A 17,424-nucleotide genomic window follows, 5' to 3' on the forward strand; every position below is an offset into this window, starting at 1 on the left:
AAAAAGAAAATCTCACAAACAAACGATGAAATAAGATACAGTGGTGGAGGTTCTGAAATGGAAAGGGTTATCAATAAATACTGAACACCAACTGTGAGAAAGGCAAAACGATCTTTGGTTTAGGTGATGGATGGTGGACAGTACACGTTTGTTCTGGTTATCACTACCTAAGGTTACCCAAAAACTCAGTGACTCAACAAGCACCATTTTGTTACATCTTGTGATTTGGTGGGCCAGGGCTCGGCTGGGTGATTCTTGTGCGGTACATGGTCTCCAACAAAGTCACTCAGTGGTATTCAGCTGGCAGCTGAGCAGATCTGGAAGGTCCGAGACACTTCCCTAACATGCCTGCGCACCCTGTAATGTTTTAAAAGTTTGGTGACGACTGAAATTTTTCTTCAGTTTAACAGTATAGTATGGAAATTGATTGAAGACTAAAACATGACCCACACACTGTGGCACTGAAGGCTCTAGAATGGTTACGTGGGCTCAATCAATAGTATTTAGGAAGTTCTACTCCTTACCTGCCTCCTTCCTAGTCAGCCCTCCTAAGGGAAGAGGAATTGTTAACCAGATTGAAGTGAGCCCAAGATATTCACTGGGTTTATGTTTACAAATGAACAGGGCTGCTGTATTAACCATATGCAGGCTCTCCTGCCCTATTAGGGGCAGGCCTGTCATCCCTTCTTCCAAACAAGATGGGAAATTGGACTTGGGGATTTCCTGAGCCAGGCTTTCTCTATTAGAGGCAGGGGATGATGGATGCGAATAAGGGAACAGAGGCTGTTCCATCGCAGCGTAGCTGGGAGTCCTGCAGTCGGCGCTCTTCTAGCTGTTCTAAGTGGTACTTTCCTTCCCACTGGCTGTTCTTATGGTTACCACCTCCTGGGCAGGACTGCAAAGCAGGGACTGGTAGGCTTCAGGCACTAAAATCCTGACCCCAAACCCCATGCATTGTATTGAAATTCTGAGGTCTTGCTCACTAAAGGAAGAAAAGATGAAATATGGATATGAAAACTATGGTTAGACTTACTTCCAATTACCATATGAATTTTATCTATCATGCAGTGAAGAACACTATAAATGACTTTGAAAGGTGTTCCCTGACCTTTTTAAATGGTAGAAAAGAAACTGTGCATGTCGTCATCTATATGAAAAGAAATTTATGTCTGTGAAGTTTTGTTCAATCTCCCTCCTACATCTACTCCCTCACCCCCTACAACTCAGGGAAATTCAGAGGAGTAACATACTAAAAGAAGAGGACGAAAACTACATACATACTGTAATCAACTAGAATTTTCCTGTATCTTAAGGTTAGAGTATTACCAGTAAGGCTTTTTTCCTTAAATGTATGTATGTGTACACACTTTTATATATCTACACACACACTCCAAAATGGCAAACTATAAGACAGTTAGAAGAAGAAAAAAATCATAGCTTAATTCTGGAATGTAAAGCTCATCAAAACCTTGGCTAGTTTATCTGTAACATCTGCCTTTCCAGCCAAATCTGCCACTTCTCCCAATTTTCAGACGAGATCAGGCACGTTCAAGGTGGTATGGCCGTAGACTCCAATTTTCAACTGTTGACAGAAGGTTACTTCAGCAGCCTTGATCTGGAGGGAAGCGGGTGTCAGAGTGAGATGAAAGGCTATTAAAGACCTGGCCCAGGGCCTTTGCCCATGCCTGGGATGATCACAACTTCAGCCCTTTTTACATATTTCACCTGACAGCAGTCCTTTAGGGTTGCCTCTTGGTTGTTCCTTTGGTGAAATCATTATCCTGATTTAGCCAAAGGCATCTGAATCAAGATGACCTACAGTTCCTCAAGCTCAATCTTATCAATTCCAGTTACCCTCATTTCCACTCCCCCTTAGCAAAGCACCATCACAGCCTCAGACTCAAGATTCTGAACTCAGACTAACCCAGTCTGTCATCCTGTTAGCCTTCCCTCCAGTTCCCGCTAACCCAACCTTGGCTGCACTTTGGAACAACCAGAGGTGACTTCAAAAATACTGATGCCTGGGCCTCACCCCCAGAAACAGTGAACTCATGATCCCAAGCATTTCAGCCACGCTTATTCTCCCAATCCTCCACCCCCATCAGGATACATTTTCCTCCCAAATCAATCTGGCCCCAACAGGTCAGACATCCCAAAAATCCTTTGTATATCCCAGTAGTCTCCTTATTCTCTATCTTTTTTTTCTGTTACTGTCACCTGCCAATCTCAGCCAGGGAAGCACCCACTATTCTTATCTGTCCAGATTACTGGGATTTGGGGCAGTACCATGAAACTGTTGACTCTCAGGGGAGCTTTCACTGCTGCTCCACAATTCTTTCATTCAATTCTGATTACTTCCCACCAAATTCATTCATTCATTCATTCTGCAAGGCAACCAGTCACCACAAAATTGAGTCCTATGTATTATTTAAGCACCAGGGTACACCAGTGAAAAAGACATAGCCCCCATACCCAGGGAGCTCAAACAGCATACTTCCATCTCCCAGAGGCCCCCACCTCCCACTCCTATCTCAGGAGATTACTTCCTCTGCTACTTCACTCCACCCGCCACGGCCACTGAAGGCTGCCTTAATTCCTCGTGACCTCACCTGTTTAGAGAAACTACTCCCACATGCACCCCAACTGCTATATTCAATGGGGGCTTTTTTTCTCAATCTTCATCTTCTGACCAGGAAATGTTATTTGACACTACTGACCTTTCCTTCTTGAAGCTCCAGGTTCTCCTGGCTTCTGCAGGAAGATAAACTTTTCTGCTTCTCCTGTTTCTCTTCTCTTTTCCCTTGCTGAAGCTCCTACTCTGCCCACCACGTGTTTGTTTCCCATATGCTACTTCCCTGCCCCCTCCTTCATCTCCTTTGATGTGTTTTTCTTCCACCTTACCCTTGCCTGCTCTCGCATCTTCTGCTGTCTGACTTGCATATCTTGTCCTCCCTCTCTAGCTTCTGCTCGCACCTCTCTGCAGAAGCCTCCAACGTCTGCCTTCTTCCATCTCCACACTCCTGCTCCAGCTGCACACTTGCAATTAACTGTGCAATGCTCCCATCCAAGTGTCATGAGGTCCTCTCGAAACTCCACATGTCCAGAACCAGACACATCATCTTGGTGACAGGATTAAATAAGTGCTTAGCACGTAACAGGCACTCAAAGGGAAGCTACTGTTTCCCTGTTCTCCATCCTCCCCATCGGGGAAGTCCTCCTAAAATACTTTTAATGATGCCTTTCTGCTTTTTAGCTTCTATGGCCCACTGCTGCCTAACACAATACACGGAAACCCCTACATTCACGACCCTCTATAAAACACCACCACCACCGGTTGATATTCACTGCTCCCCGGCTCATGCCCCAAACTTCACTTGTGCCGTCATTTGCCTGTTTCTTTCCACTCTGGATTGCAGGAAACTCCATTTCCCAGATTCTCGCCAACTGACTTCCTGGTGAGACGTGACCTAAGACTGGAGGGCAGGAGAAGGGGAGAAGTCAGAGTATTTCTCTCCCTCTCCGCCTTGGGTTGGGTTGCGGCTCTGCCATGTCCCAGCTCCAGCAGCAGCGCCCGGTCACTGGATGGCCCAGGCTCTGAGTTCTGGTAACACCATCGACTCCCATGGTCCCTCTGGCACTAAAGGTGGAACAGGTTTCCTACTGTTGCAATCTCTGGGTTACCTGCACTCTCAGCATTCCCATCACCTGGGTCACAATTCCCTACATAATTCTCTAGTGATGTGTTTTTCTGCCTGAACCCGACTGATACATTTCAGCCAAACTAGTTGACGCTGAGTGTTAGTCCACATAACACGGAGTTCTACGCACACCAGCTACTGTGCCAGATACAGCGCGTTTCACTTTTTATGTCTTTGTTCATATGGTTAACTCCACCTAAAATATTTTCCTTGCCTCCATCCCATGTAAGAAAACACCACTGACCTTTCAAGCCTATTCAGAAACCAGTATTTTCAGTATCTACCTGTGCAAGGCACTGTGCTAGGTGCTGGGGGTGCCCAGGGGAGGAATGAGGTCATCCCAGGCAACACAGAGCTCATGGTCTACATTTCATCATAAAATTTTGTTTCAAATTTTCTCCACTTATATGTACACGCTTGAAATTCTCATTTGACTGTGCTTTTTACTTTATTTGTATTTAACAAATGCCTACACAGCACTTACTAAGTGCCGGGCACTGTTCTAAGGACTTACAAATACAACTTAGTTTATGCAAACATTATGTATTATGTACATAAGAAATGTATCACATACATATATAACAATTTAGTCCAGAAACTGCTGGACTTTCCCTCTTTCTTTTACAGTCATAGAACACATGATTTTTAACTGGGAAAGTGGCCACCTAAAAAAGAAAAAAGCTCTGATTCCCCCATTTCCACAGGAAGGGAGTGAAAGTGGTCTGTGCAACTTCTGGGCAGTATCCTTCAAAGAGGGGTGAGCTTGGAGCGGGGCTCTGTCCCTTTCTCTTCTCCCCAATAACTAACTGTGTTGACCTGATGGCAGGGGCAAGAGCAATCATCTTGGAACATGAGGTGGAAGCTGCATTTGGAGGATGGAAGAATAAGAAGGAGCCTAGGTCTCTCATGATCAAGTAGCTGCCACTCCGTGGACTGTCACATGAGAGAGAAACACACTTCTCTCTTGCCAAAGTCAGTCAGTTTGAGTTTCCTGTCACTCATAGCCCAAACCAATCCTATTTAATGGAATCGCCAATTCACAGCTCCCTGTCCCTCACTAGGCTGCACTCTTCAAGAAAATGCACTCTATTCCCACTCATCCTTGTATTCCCCTCCAACATGGTTCCCTGCACAAAGCCAGAACTCAAAAAATATATAACAAATTGAGGGGGCCGGCCTGGTTGTGTAGTGGTTAAGTTCGTGGGCTCCACTTTGGCAGCCCAGGGTTTGCAGGTTCAGATCCCGGGTATGGACCTAGCACCACTTGTCAAGCAATGCTGTGGCAGCATCCCACATAAAAAAAAAGAAATAGAGGACAGGCACAGATGTTAGCTCAGGGCCAATCTTCCTCAAGCAAAACAAGGAAGATTGGCAACAGATGTTAGCTCAGGGCCAATCTTCCTCAAACACAAAAAAAGAAAAAAATATATATACCTCAAATTGAAGGTGAATGAAGTTATAAAATATTTTTTAAATGCTGATAAATGTAGAAAGCCCTAGATTAGGAGAAAGCTGGAATGAAACCACTCCTGGTCTTCAGGGTCTGTATTGGGCATAAGTGGTAATAAGATGGGAGTGTCTCCACCCTTCGGGGTAGCTCCCACTTTGTCAACACCTTCCTGGAACCCTGGGTGTGTGAGGTAGAGCTGTAAAAGAGCACAGAGGAAACAGCTCCTCAAACAGGAGCACCTTCAATTCGCCCTTCTCCACCTTCATGCTTTTACCTCTGCCCTCTTCCTACCTGCCTCAGAAGAGCAGGCACTTTCCCATCATTTCTACGCTAATCCTTTCACCTTGCTCCCAGAACATCTTTGCACCTTAATTTTCTCATCTGTAAAATGGGGATAACTCATACTTCTCAGGATTTGGGGGACAATTAAATGGCAAGGGTTAAATAAAGTGGCTGGCATAAAGCAGGTGTTTAGAAAAACGTGAGATGCTTCCTTTTTCCTCCTGCCTCCCTTCTCCTCTAGGAGAAACGGCTCCATCAGTTCTTGGAGATAACACTTTCTCCTGGTTTTCTTCCTACCTCTCTGGCTACCCTTTCTTGGTCTCTGAAGAACTCTTTCTTTGCCTGTCCTTCAAATGTCTGTCCTCTGGATTTTGTCCTCAGCCCTCATCTCCTCCTGCTCTACACTCTCCTGCACAGTCTCATCGACCCAGAGCTTTACGTGCCATCTGTAAGTCAATGAATTTAAAATGTCAAGCCTGGACTGGTCAGCGGACCTAGACTGGTCTCCCGAGCTCCAGACCTTCTCTTCTCTCCTTTCCCTCTCGCCCTGCATACCACCCTCCTTAGGTCTTCCATTCAATAAATATTTACTGAGAGTTTGCTATGTCCTTGGCACTGTACATCCAACTGCCAACAGCACCTCTTCTCCAGGACGTTCCGGAGACCTCAAAGTCAACATATGCAAATCTGAACTTATTTTTCTCCCCAAACCCTCTTCTCTCTCCTTCGTTGTCCCAGTGACTACTTCAGCATCCACCGTTTGCCCTAATTAGAAACAGGATTCTTAAAAAGCTTCTGCAAGGCAAAGGAAACCATGAACAAAACGAAAAGACAACCCACCAACTGGGAGAAAATATTTGCAAATCATATATCCAACAAGGGATTAATCTCCAAAATATATAAAGAACTCAGACAAGTCAATAACAACAACAAAAAAACAACCCGATCAAAAAATGGGCAGAGGATATAAAGAAGTTATACAGATGGCCAACAGACACTTGAAAAAATGTTAAACATCACTAATTATTAGGGAATGCAAATCAAAACTACGAGATATCACCTTACACCTGTCAGAATGGCTATTATTACCAAGACAAAAAACAACAAATGTTGAAGAGGATGTGAAGAAAAGGGAACCCTCACACACTGCTGGTGGGAATGCAAAGTGGTGCAGCCACTGTGGAAAACAGTATGGAGATTTCTCAAAAAATTTTAAAAATTCTAAAAATAGAAATACCATATGACCCAGCTATTCCACTACTGTGTATTTATGCAAAGAACTTGAAAGCAACAATTCAAAGAGACTTATGTACCCCTATGTTCATTGCAGCATTATCCACAATAGCCTAGACATGGAAACAACCCAAGTGCCCATCGACTGATGACTGGATAAAGATGATGTGGTATATATATACAGGGGAATACTACTCAGCCATAAAAAAGACAAAACTGTCCCGTTTGCAACAACATGGATGGCCCTTGAGGGTATGATGTTAAGTGAAATAAGCCAGAGGAAGACAAACACTGTATGATTTCACTCATATGTGGAGGATAAACAAACACATGGATAAAGAGAACAGATTAGTGGTTACCAGAGGGGAAGGAGGTGGGGGGGCTGGTCGAAAGGGGTAAAGGGGTACATATGTATAGTGAAAGATAAAAATTAGACTATTGCTGGTGAGCACGATGCAGTCTATACAGAAACTGAAACGTAATAATGTACACCTGAAATTACACAGTTATAAATCATTATGACCTCAATAAAATAATTGAAAAAAAATGGCAGTCTTTTCTGACTGTTCCCTCCCTCTCTGTATGTCCCTTCATTCGTCATGTCCCATCAATTTGGCCTCCCTTGTTCTCCCTCCAGTTGGTATACCGATCCCTCTCCCCAACCACCTCCCTGGTTCCAGCCCTCACCGTTTTCTTACCTAGGTGACTCTAACTGCCTTCCAGCCTCCAGTCCTGTGCTACTCCAGCCGGATGCACACTGCAGCCAGAGAGGTGACACGAAACACACATCTAATCACCCTGCTTCCACCGAGAAGCTATTCCGTGGTTTCCCATCGCCTTTTGGGTAAAGTCCGCGTGGAGTAAAGATCTTCAGGCACGCCCCGCTGGAACGCTCTGCAGAGAGAGACCCAGTGGACAGGCTTCTCCACTCCGAGTGGAAAGAGCTGCGAAAGGGGCTGCGTCTGGCTGACATCCAGCAGAGGGCGGAGTGGGGGGGGGGTCAGTAAACGTCAGACGGAGGTCGGAAAATCTTTGATGGATTAGCAGTATCAGGGCTGCCTATCCAAAAGTGGCCTAAGAACCAGCACAAAATGCTTTCTTCTCCTTCATCATTACCTTTAGGAATTTTTGTTTTGCTTTACCTTTTTAAAAATTAACTTTTTTATTACAAGGATAAGATAAGCTTATAAGGAAAAAAAGCCAACATTACGAGATAGAATGTAAAACGGTAAGTCCCCTCCCTTCGTACGACCGCCTCTCCTGCCCCAGCACTGTTAACTGTATATCCTTCCAGAAATTTCCTACGCACACACAATCACAGTAACACACGTTATTACTATTATTAATAGCATTATTTAACACAAATGGAATCATGTTAAACATACTCATTTGCACATCACCTTTTTTCATATAACCTTGGACATTTTTCCATAGTAACATATATAGATCTTCCTCATTTTTAAAGGTCTGCATTGTATTCAATTAATGATTCTACCACACTTTCCTCAAACAGATCATTATTAATATAGACTTCTAGGTTATTTCCAGTTTGGGGCCATTCTAAACAATGCTGCATTCACGGCAGATAAATATCAATCTTTCTAAATTGGCAAAATATTAAAATAAATATACAACACAACCAAGTGAGATACATTTCAGGAATGTAAGGAGGGTTGAATATTAGAAAATCTGTTAATATATTGCACAATATTAACAGATCAAAGAGAAAAATATCCACAGATTCCTGACAAATAGAGACAGACATTTTCTTACTGTGATAACCGTGTGAATGTGTGCACGTGTGTGTGCACCCACCCCAGAAGCTGGCTCAGGGGAGAAACATTCCTCAAATGATCAAGAAGAAGAAGAGTCAGTTCACTATCACCAATTTCATGAAAAATTGTTCAACATTTTCTGGAGACAATAGCTGACGCTGTTACAAGAGAAACAATATGAGGCGTAAAAATTAGAAAGGAGAAGGTAGAATTATCATTATTTGTGGATGATATATTTCCAGAAAGCACAACTTAGTCAACTGAAAAACTATTTTTCCTCTTTTAAAATTGAGATATAATTCACATATCTTACCATCCACCCCTTTAAAAAGTGTACAATTCAGCGGGTTTTTGTAAATTCAGAGTTGTGCAATTATCACCACTAATTCCAGAACATTTTTATCACCCCAAGAAACACCCCATCTCCATTAGCACTCACTTCATTCCCTTACCCCCAGCACCTGGCAACCACTCATCTACTTTCTGTGTCTATGGATTTGCCTATAGTGGATATTTAATATAAATGGAGTCATACAATATTTGGTCTTTTGCAACTGGCTTTTTACACAAGAAGAACATTGGCATAATGTTTTTAAAGTTTATCCATGTTGCAACATGAATCAGTACTTCATTCTTTTTTATTGCTGAATAATAGGATAATATTCCATTATAAGGATACACCACATTGTGCTTATCCATTCATCAGCTGATGGACATTTGCACTGTGTCTACTTGTTGCCTATTAAAGAAGAATGCTACGAACAATCATGTACAAGTTTTTGTTTGGAAATATTATTTTAATTCTCTTGGGTATATACCCAGGAGTGGAATTGCTGGGTCATATGGTAACTCCATTTTTAACTTTTTGTGTGTGTGTGTTTTTTGTTGTTGTTTTTTATTTTTTATTTATTTTTTATTTTTTTGAGGAACATTAGCCCTGAGCTAACATCTGCTGCCAATCCTCCTCTTTTTGCTGAGGAAGACTGGCCCTGAGCTAACATCCATGCCCATCTTCTACTTTATATGTGGGACGCCTACCACAGTATGGCTTGCCAAGTGGTGCCATGTCCGCATCCAGGATCCGAACTGGAGAACCCCAGGCCTCCAAAGTGGAATGTTCGAACTTAACCGCTGCACCACCAGGCCGGCCTCTCTATTTTTAACTTTTTGAGGAATTGCCAAACTATTTTCCAAGAGACTGTACCATTTTACATCCCCACTGGAAACATCTGAGGGTTCCAATTTCTCCACGTCCTTGCCAACACTTGCTACTGTCTGGTTTTTGTGGGGGTTTTTTTACTATAGCCATCCTAATGGGTGTGAGGTGGTATCTCATTGTGGTCTTGAATTGAAAAACTATTTTAAATAATAAGATAGTCCAATAAGATGGCTGGATATAAAAATTATTTAAAATATCAAAAGCCTTCATTTACACAAACCAGAACCAATTAGAAAATGTAATGGAAGAAAAGATCCCAATAACAAGAAAAACTATCAAGGAATAAAGTTAACAAAAAATCAAGATACATGTAAAGAAAACTTTAATACCCTCCTGAAGAGCACAGAAGGAGGACTGAACAAATGGAAAGGCATAGGCGTTCTTAAAAAAAATAATTTCCCCTGCTACTCTTAAGTAGGAAGACTCAACATCATACTTAGTTCAATTCTCCCTGTGTTAATCTATAAATAACATGACTTCAACAGAAATACTTCCTAAGATTAGAGCCAGACTAGTTATCACTAAAGCTCCCATTGAAAAAACAATACAGAATTATGGTTTTACCCACAGACCCAGATTTCCTGGGTTCCCATCCTGCTTATTACTAGCTGTGTATTCTTGAATAAGTTACTTAACCTCTCTGTGTCTCAGATGCCTCTTCCATGAAAGGGGATAATAATGGAGATCAAAGGTATTAAAATGCATAATGCACTTAGAATAATACCTGGTATATAGCAAATGCAAAATAAGTGCAAATTATTAACGTTATGCAGGAAAAATAATTCAAGAATAGGTGGTAAGAAAATCTTTAAAAAAAAGAGTTATCAGGGAGGACTGGCCCTATTAGATATTAAAACAGCACTGTTCTGGTGAATCAGAAGTAAGACAGATCAGCGGAAGAGAATGGAGGATCCAGAAGCCCAAATGCAGACAGGAATTTAGAAAATTATAAAGGTGGCATTTCAAATTAATGTAGAAAAGGAGAGGTGTTCATTACCAGTGATTCTTGGACAAGACTCCCCTTCCATTCCTGATACAAAAATACACTCCAGATGAAGTAAAGATTTAAGTATAAAAAGAAAATCATAAAAGCACTACAATAAAACATGATGAAATTATTTAATGATCTCAGTGCAGTATAACCCCAAACCTAGAAGCCATAAAACAAAGGATTGATAAATCCAAATATATGAATTTATGTAACACAAAAAAATAAAATAAAATACCATAAACAAAATCAAAAGACATATAAACTGGGAAAGAATAATTATAACACATATCACAAATGAAGGGATGGTTTCCTTAATATGTAAAGAACTCCTACAAACCAATAAGGAAACGACCCACAATGCAATAGAAAAATGAGCAAAACTCAAGAACAGATAAATCACAAAAAGGAAATACTAATTATCCTATGTATGAAAAGCTGCTCAGCTTCACTCATAATAAAAGACACGAACTGAAACTAAAACTAGAAACCATTTTTCACCTGTTTGATAACATGTGGGCTGTTGGGAAATGGGCATTCTCACACATTGCTGGTGAGACGAAAATGGTACAATCTCTACGACAATTTGGCAACATCCATCAAAAAATGCACAAACCTCTGACCCAGAAATTCAACTTCCTAGCACTCCACCCTACAGATATACTTACACCCGTGGACAATAATGTAAGAACAAGGCCGTTCTCTGAAGCACTGTTTCCAACAGGAAAATAGTGAACACTTAAATGTCCAGCTAGTGAGGGCTGTTAAATCATTATGATACATACATACAATGGAATAAGGCAGCTCCCCTTGCGTGAATAAGTGAAAGAGCAAGTACATGCAGCATACTACCAACTGTGTATCACGTATATCAATAACACCAATAAACATATACAGAGAGAGACAGATATAAAAACGCCATGTGCATAAAATAAATCTGAAAATACTTCCAAGAAACCATTTTCACTAATGGCTTATAGAGAGAACTGCAAGGCAAGGCTGGGATAAAGGAACAAGGATGTTTATTTTTCCCTATACCTTTTTTTGACAGTTTTGGATTTTGTCTTTTTTGCATGAATTGTTTGCTTGTTTGCTACAATGAATTTTAAATTTTTCATTCATTCATTGAAATATTCGCATTTAGTGAGGTGGAACCCTAATCGTGTGCAAAGTTATGAGTTGGCAGGGGAAGAGGTACAAGATAGCAGCAATCCCTGCCCGAAAGAGCTGACAGACAGAGTGGACCTCGGACCTCTTTGCACTGGCATCATGGGGGAGGGGAGGGGACGTCCTTATCAGAAATAAAGATTCCTGGGCCCCACCCCGATCGACGGACTTAAGAGTCCCGGAGCGACGCCCAGAAATCTGCATTTATGACGGGATCCCCCTGGGGATTCCGGGACGTGACAAATTTGAAGCCTTCTGAGCCGGCGGGGCAGTCGGCCGGCACAGCGCAGCCCCGGTCGCGCTGTGGGCCAGGGGGTGTCACCCTCGTGAGCTGGACAGCTCTCCCGGAGCACCCGAGACCCAGGCCCTCCTACCCTCACCCCGCCGGCCGGGGCCGCCAACCCAGGCCCGGAGCCCCGCAGCTGGGGGAGCGGCACCGGCGCGATCAGCTGGAGGGGAAAGGGCCGCAGGAGCCGAACGTAGTGGAGAGAAGGGGGCAGGGAACCAGGAGCGAATTACACCGTTTAGGAAAAAGAGGAGGAGGGAAATGATGAGGATAGAAAGCAAATCACGGGGGAAAAAACTGCGACTCCGCCGGGACTCGAACCCGGAACCTTTGAATGCCTTCAGCCTCTAGAAGTCCAATGCGCTATCCATTGCGCCACGGAGCCACCTGTTGGAGCCTCCGCGCATCTGCCATATTAAGCCAGAGGCAACAGCCCTGCGCCCTTCCCACCGCCTCCTGAGTCGTCCGTCTGTGCCGCCGAGGCCAGGGCACCGCCAGCCCGGGTAGCCGCCACGAAACGTGGGCCGCAGGAGCCCGTCCTCTCCCGGCGGCCACCTCCCAACGAGGTCGGCGAGCCCTGCGAGCGAAGGGCGCCTGCGAGTCTGCCGGGTCCGCGCCGGCCGGTGGTCTCCGGCCCACCCAGGCCGCCGTACCGGGCCGCGCAGGACAAATCACGCCCGCACGCTTCCTCCCCGGCGCCCCTGCTGCCCCGAGCGCCCCCGCCTCCCGGGTCTCTCCGGCGGCCCGGCCCCCGGCCCCCGCCCCGGCGACGCAGGCCCCAGGCCGGCCGTTGCGCCGTTAGGCCGGGCCGGGAACGCCGGGCACTTACGTCGCACCTTTTGGCGGCCGATCCCGAGCGGCGGCCCCTCCCGGGCCCCGGGCTCTTCCCTGGCCGCCCGCAGACAGGCCCCGGCGCCGCGAGCGCGGGCCGGGCGACGTCTGTGTGCGTGCTTGTGCGTGTTTATTTGCGCGGGCTTGGGTAAAACGGGGTTTGGGTTGCATTTCGCTCCCCACAGACCCAGAGCCGAATTTCGGAGGTATCCGGGCTCTGGTGGACTGCGGGGGGCGACGCGCCCCGGCTGCAGCATCCTCCGAGAGCTCGGCTCGCCGCCAAGAGCTCGTCCGTGGGCGCCGCGCAGCGGCCCGAGCCCGCGCTCCCGGAGCACGCGGCTGCGTGGCGGCCGCCGGCGGGGGCACCGCGCGCGTGTGGGCGCCGGGAGCGTGCGTGAGCGGCCGCGGGCGCGGACGGCGGGGCCGCGCGCCCGAGCGGCCGCAGGGGTTCCCGGCGGCGGGCGGAGGATGCCCAGCCAGAAGCTGCTCAGACTGGCGCGGTCGCCAGGAGTCCGAGGAGTGGTTTGGGGGCGGGGGTCTTCAGTGCCCCGGTAATCCCCATCATCGCGACCCCAAGCCACTTGAAATAGACAATCGGAATAAAACCCGCGTGGTTGCCATGCAACCACCGCTGCAAGACAAAACCTCTGGCCTCCCGTTCCAATCAACTTGGCACTTTCCGAGCCCCGCCTACGTAGAAATTGCGGAGCCACCGCGGGGCACACTTTTCAAGCTGGTGCACAGCGGCCTTCTGCACCAGGCCAGGGTCAGCCACAGCCCGGCCTGTGGTCCACTCCGTTCCTCCCTGCCTAGCATCGTCAGACGTCAAAGCAAAGCAGCCTCCGTCGGTGCTCTGAAGAGGAAAAGGAAGCTCCCAGGAAGGTTCTAGTGCAGTAGGGATCTTTACATTCTTATTTAATTCCACAACAATGCTATGAGGCAGGTACTATTGTCCCCTTTATAAAGAAAGAAAACTGCTGCTAAAAGAGGTTAAATAAATTGTGTAGGGACACCCAGTTAATAAGAGTAAAGAACTGTGAAGAATCTGAGATTTTACCCTATTTGCAGGCTAACATAGCTTGTCACAATTTCATGGATGCTCACAGAACACACAAGACTACTAGATCAGAGATGAAAGACTCTTACAGCAAATGCAGTAGCCAGAGTGTCAACATGTTTTTGTTGGTTCCCTGAACCCCAATTCTCACAGGACTGAAGTTGATGGATCCAGATGGATGCTTGCACTCAAAATGGGTTCCATTACAGGAGAGGAATGCTAAGCTTGGGGAACCCACCATTTTATAGCAAGAAGCAAGCAAACCTGCTCTTTGTCCCATAGAGAGATGGTCCCTCATCCTTCAAGGGTGCTCCCCGCAAACACAACCCTGAGAAATGGCCTAAACGAGCAGGGTCCTGCATTCTTAGCATGCCCAGAAGAACATGCAAGGATGCTAAGGACCCAGGGTGGATCGCCTCTCCAATCAGTGACAGAGCCTTGATTGCTGCCAGGTCTGTCTGTTTCATTCCACCATAATATAAAGTTACTTGACAACAAGCATTGTTATGCCCCCTTTAAGATTAATGAAATAAAACGCATATCTTCATATGCATGGAGGAATTCTCACATGTACAAAATTAGCCCTTAAAATAGAATATGACTTTAAATGGTATTTATTTAAACAAATCTTTATTGAACTCTGCAATGTGCCAGGAACTGGTGGCATCTCAGAGTCTTCACTGGTCCTTGGAGTGGCACATGGCATAACAGAGGAAGAGAAATGCTCAATGCCCGGTTGGCAATACCACGCAGAGGAATTCTGCCTGGGACCCTGAAGCCAACTCTCAAAGGACGAATCATTGACATGATTAAGTAACAAATCAGACATCTATGTAAAAATTCTGGGACGGGGGAATTGGGAAAGAAACCACGAGCCAAGGAAAGATGTGTATGTCTTTAATTCCACTTAATGAATAAAACAAAGAATTCTAGATATTTGATTCACTAGTTGAGACCCAAACCCCTTGTTTGTGTCATGGAAAACATTACCAAAATACAGGATTACCAGACATTGTGGGAAAATCAGGCTTGTGTGACAAACTCTGTGAGCAATCAGGGTCATGCTTTCTACTCCCCAAGATTAGAAGACTGGGAAAGCCACAACAGAACAGGCACTGTGTGTGTTCTCTGACAATTAATAAGCAGTTTATAGTGAGTCTGGCTGCAAAAGCAGCAATGTTAGCAAGTAAAAGGAACGAAAATGTGTGTTTAGTTACCACCTGAGGAGAAAGATCCAGTTGGCTTTGTCTTCCCCTTTCCTCAAGAGCTGAGTTTTCTCAGGCAGAACACACAGTAAACAGCAGCCATTACACAACCTGAAAGAATTCCTGCAAGTAAAAAAATTACCTGTTCTCTCCTGCCGACAGAGGGAGCCAAAGCACGGACTATAACCACCTGCCAGCAGGCTGATCTCCACCCCCAGCTGCAATTTGAGTTGCCTGGACAGCAAAACCCTAAATTAAACGCTATTTCATTTTGGTGTTTTAAAGTTCAAGTCCATTATGCACCTCTGGGAGTAGGCAATAACACTTTTCATGTTTGTACAGCAGAATTATTTTTAAGTCACTATGTTGTTCTATTTGCAGTGCTTGGAAGGTGCTTCAGCCTTTGCCAGAAGCTGTAGAGATCTACTATATTGTTATATATTTTCACTAGCTTCACTTTGCTCCAGAGGGAGAAGGTCGTTAAGAGTACCAGTTTAATTCAATTCAATGAGTAAGTAGGGAGGACACAGCTGAGCCAACTGTGGGAGATAGAGTGGAACTTTAAGACACAATTCAAGGAGACTTCAAATTCCTTGGGAGAAATGCGAACCACAAATATGAAGCAATGAGCAAATAATGCAAGATAGCATATGAAAAAGTGTCAAAATGTGATTGGGCACCCATACCAGTAAAATGTTTTTGAGTTTGCACTCCCAAATAAGCATGCACTACTATATAACTGTAAAACATCCCCAAAAAGAAATTTTAAAGGGATGCGATTTTGTAAAAGTCAAGTCTCCGGTAGCAGAGGTTAGAGGCGCAGGCTGTAGAGTCAGACTCCTGTTGTTTGTGTCTTAGCTCCGCCTCTTAGTTGCAAGACATGATCCCTAACTTCTCAGAGCCTTCTTTGCTCATCTGAAAAATCCTGAAGTTGTTCTGAGAATTACAGGAGTTAATGCTTGCAAGGGTTTTTCTCAGTCCTAGCCCGTGGTAAGTGTGTAACAACTGTTTGCTGTTATCATGAGTAAGCAACTCTCAATAGAGAAATCCCACATCCTGCAAGAACTAGCCAAAGTTCAGATAGGCATCAGCTAAATTTGTTGCAAGCAAAGAAACATCCTCCACCTCCCTACCCTACTCCTGCTCAGCTGGGGACATCACGCCTGTTCCCAAACAGAACATTCAGCTTTTCATACCGAAAACATCTACCTTCAGCGTCATGGTTTCCTCACAGTCCTTTCCCCAAGAACCTTGGACGGATTCTTGTTTTCATTTGTCCAATCGCATGGTTTCCCAAAACAAGGGTGCGGCCCACCCCTAAAGGATTTATGAAGACTCATCTCTGCCAGTCAAAAGCTACTCTCGGTATTGAAATGATGGCCTTTTTCATCCTGAAAAAGCATTCAGTTTCAGCCGGACCAATAAGCAAACTACACTAAATAGCGAGATGGGAAGAGGGAAGGAAAACAAGGCTTTCCAGGATGAAGAAATTTAGACATGAAGGTAGAAGAGAGGAATGAGTGCGTCCTTATGGAAGCAGAGCTGGGGATGAGGGGTCGAACCGTCAGGAGATAAGGTTGGGCAGGTAGGATTGAGGCCTGATGTGGCAAAAGGGGTGGGGGCGGGCTTGATTCAGGAGGAGAAATGTGGATTTAGTGCCATGCGCAATGGGCGGAGACTAGTTTCTTTTGGCGAGAGGATGGCTGTGCTTTAGAGCGATTCATTTAGGGGTGGTGTGCAGGCTGAGTGGAATGGGGCCGAGGGTCAGGGAGACTGTTACATCCCATTTAATTTGTACTTAGTATTTTCCTACGACTTCTTTGTCTCTTCCGCAAGCAGTGATTGAGGGTCTAGTTAACATACAAGGAAAGAAGACATGTGCCTGGCTCACAGCCTAGTAGAAATGATGACAGGTACACAAGTGTGATGCAAGATAAAGAGGCCTCCAAGTGAGGTAGGTGCGGTGGTATGGGACTGCAGGGGAGAGAGATTCGTCCTGAGAGGGCAGAGTCCTGAGAGGGGGAATCGGGGAGGAAGGCTGCATTTGGAAAGGGCTATCTAACCTAGGGCCAATTTAAATGTGAATGCTGGGCAGCAGCTAGCAAACAGATGGGGGCGGGGGGGCGGGGGGGGGGGCGGATGTGAGGAAGAAGATGGGACAGGCCAGGAAAGTGGCACAGGCTGAACAGACCAATGCACAGTATCTAAAAGGGTCCAGCTAAATGGGCGTTGG

At 45.2% G+C, this 17,424-nt stretch overlaps 1 long non-coding RNA gene and 1 other non-coding gene across 2 annotated transcripts; both read right to left on the reverse strand.

The window, feature by feature from the left end:
* Positions 1–1,350: 1,350 nt before the first annotated feature.
* LOC139079165 (uncharacterized) lies at positions 1,351–13,071 on the reverse strand. The gene is made up of 3 exons (XR_011532517.1): positions 12,935–13,071; positions 7,362–7,557; positions 1,351–1,615 (listed from the first exon to the last, which is right to left on the reverse strand). It is a non-coding gene; the product is annotated as an uncharacterized lncRNA (long non-coding RNA).
* On the reverse strand, positions 12,399–12,483 carry TRNAR-UCU (transfer RNA arginine (anticodon UCU)). Its single transcript is given in 2 exon segments — positions 12,399–12,434; positions 12,447–12,483. It is a non-coding gene; the product is annotated as a tRNA-Arg (tRNA).
* Positions 13,072–17,424: the final 4,353 nt, after the last annotated feature.

The sequence above is a fragment of the Equus przewalskii genome, chromosome 24, assembly GCF_037783145.1.
Source record: "Equus przewalskii isolate Varuska chromosome 24, EquPr2, whole genome shotgun sequence".
Lineage (NCBI taxonomy): Eukaryota > Metazoa > Chordata > Mammalia > Perissodactyla > Equidae > Equus > Equus przewalskii.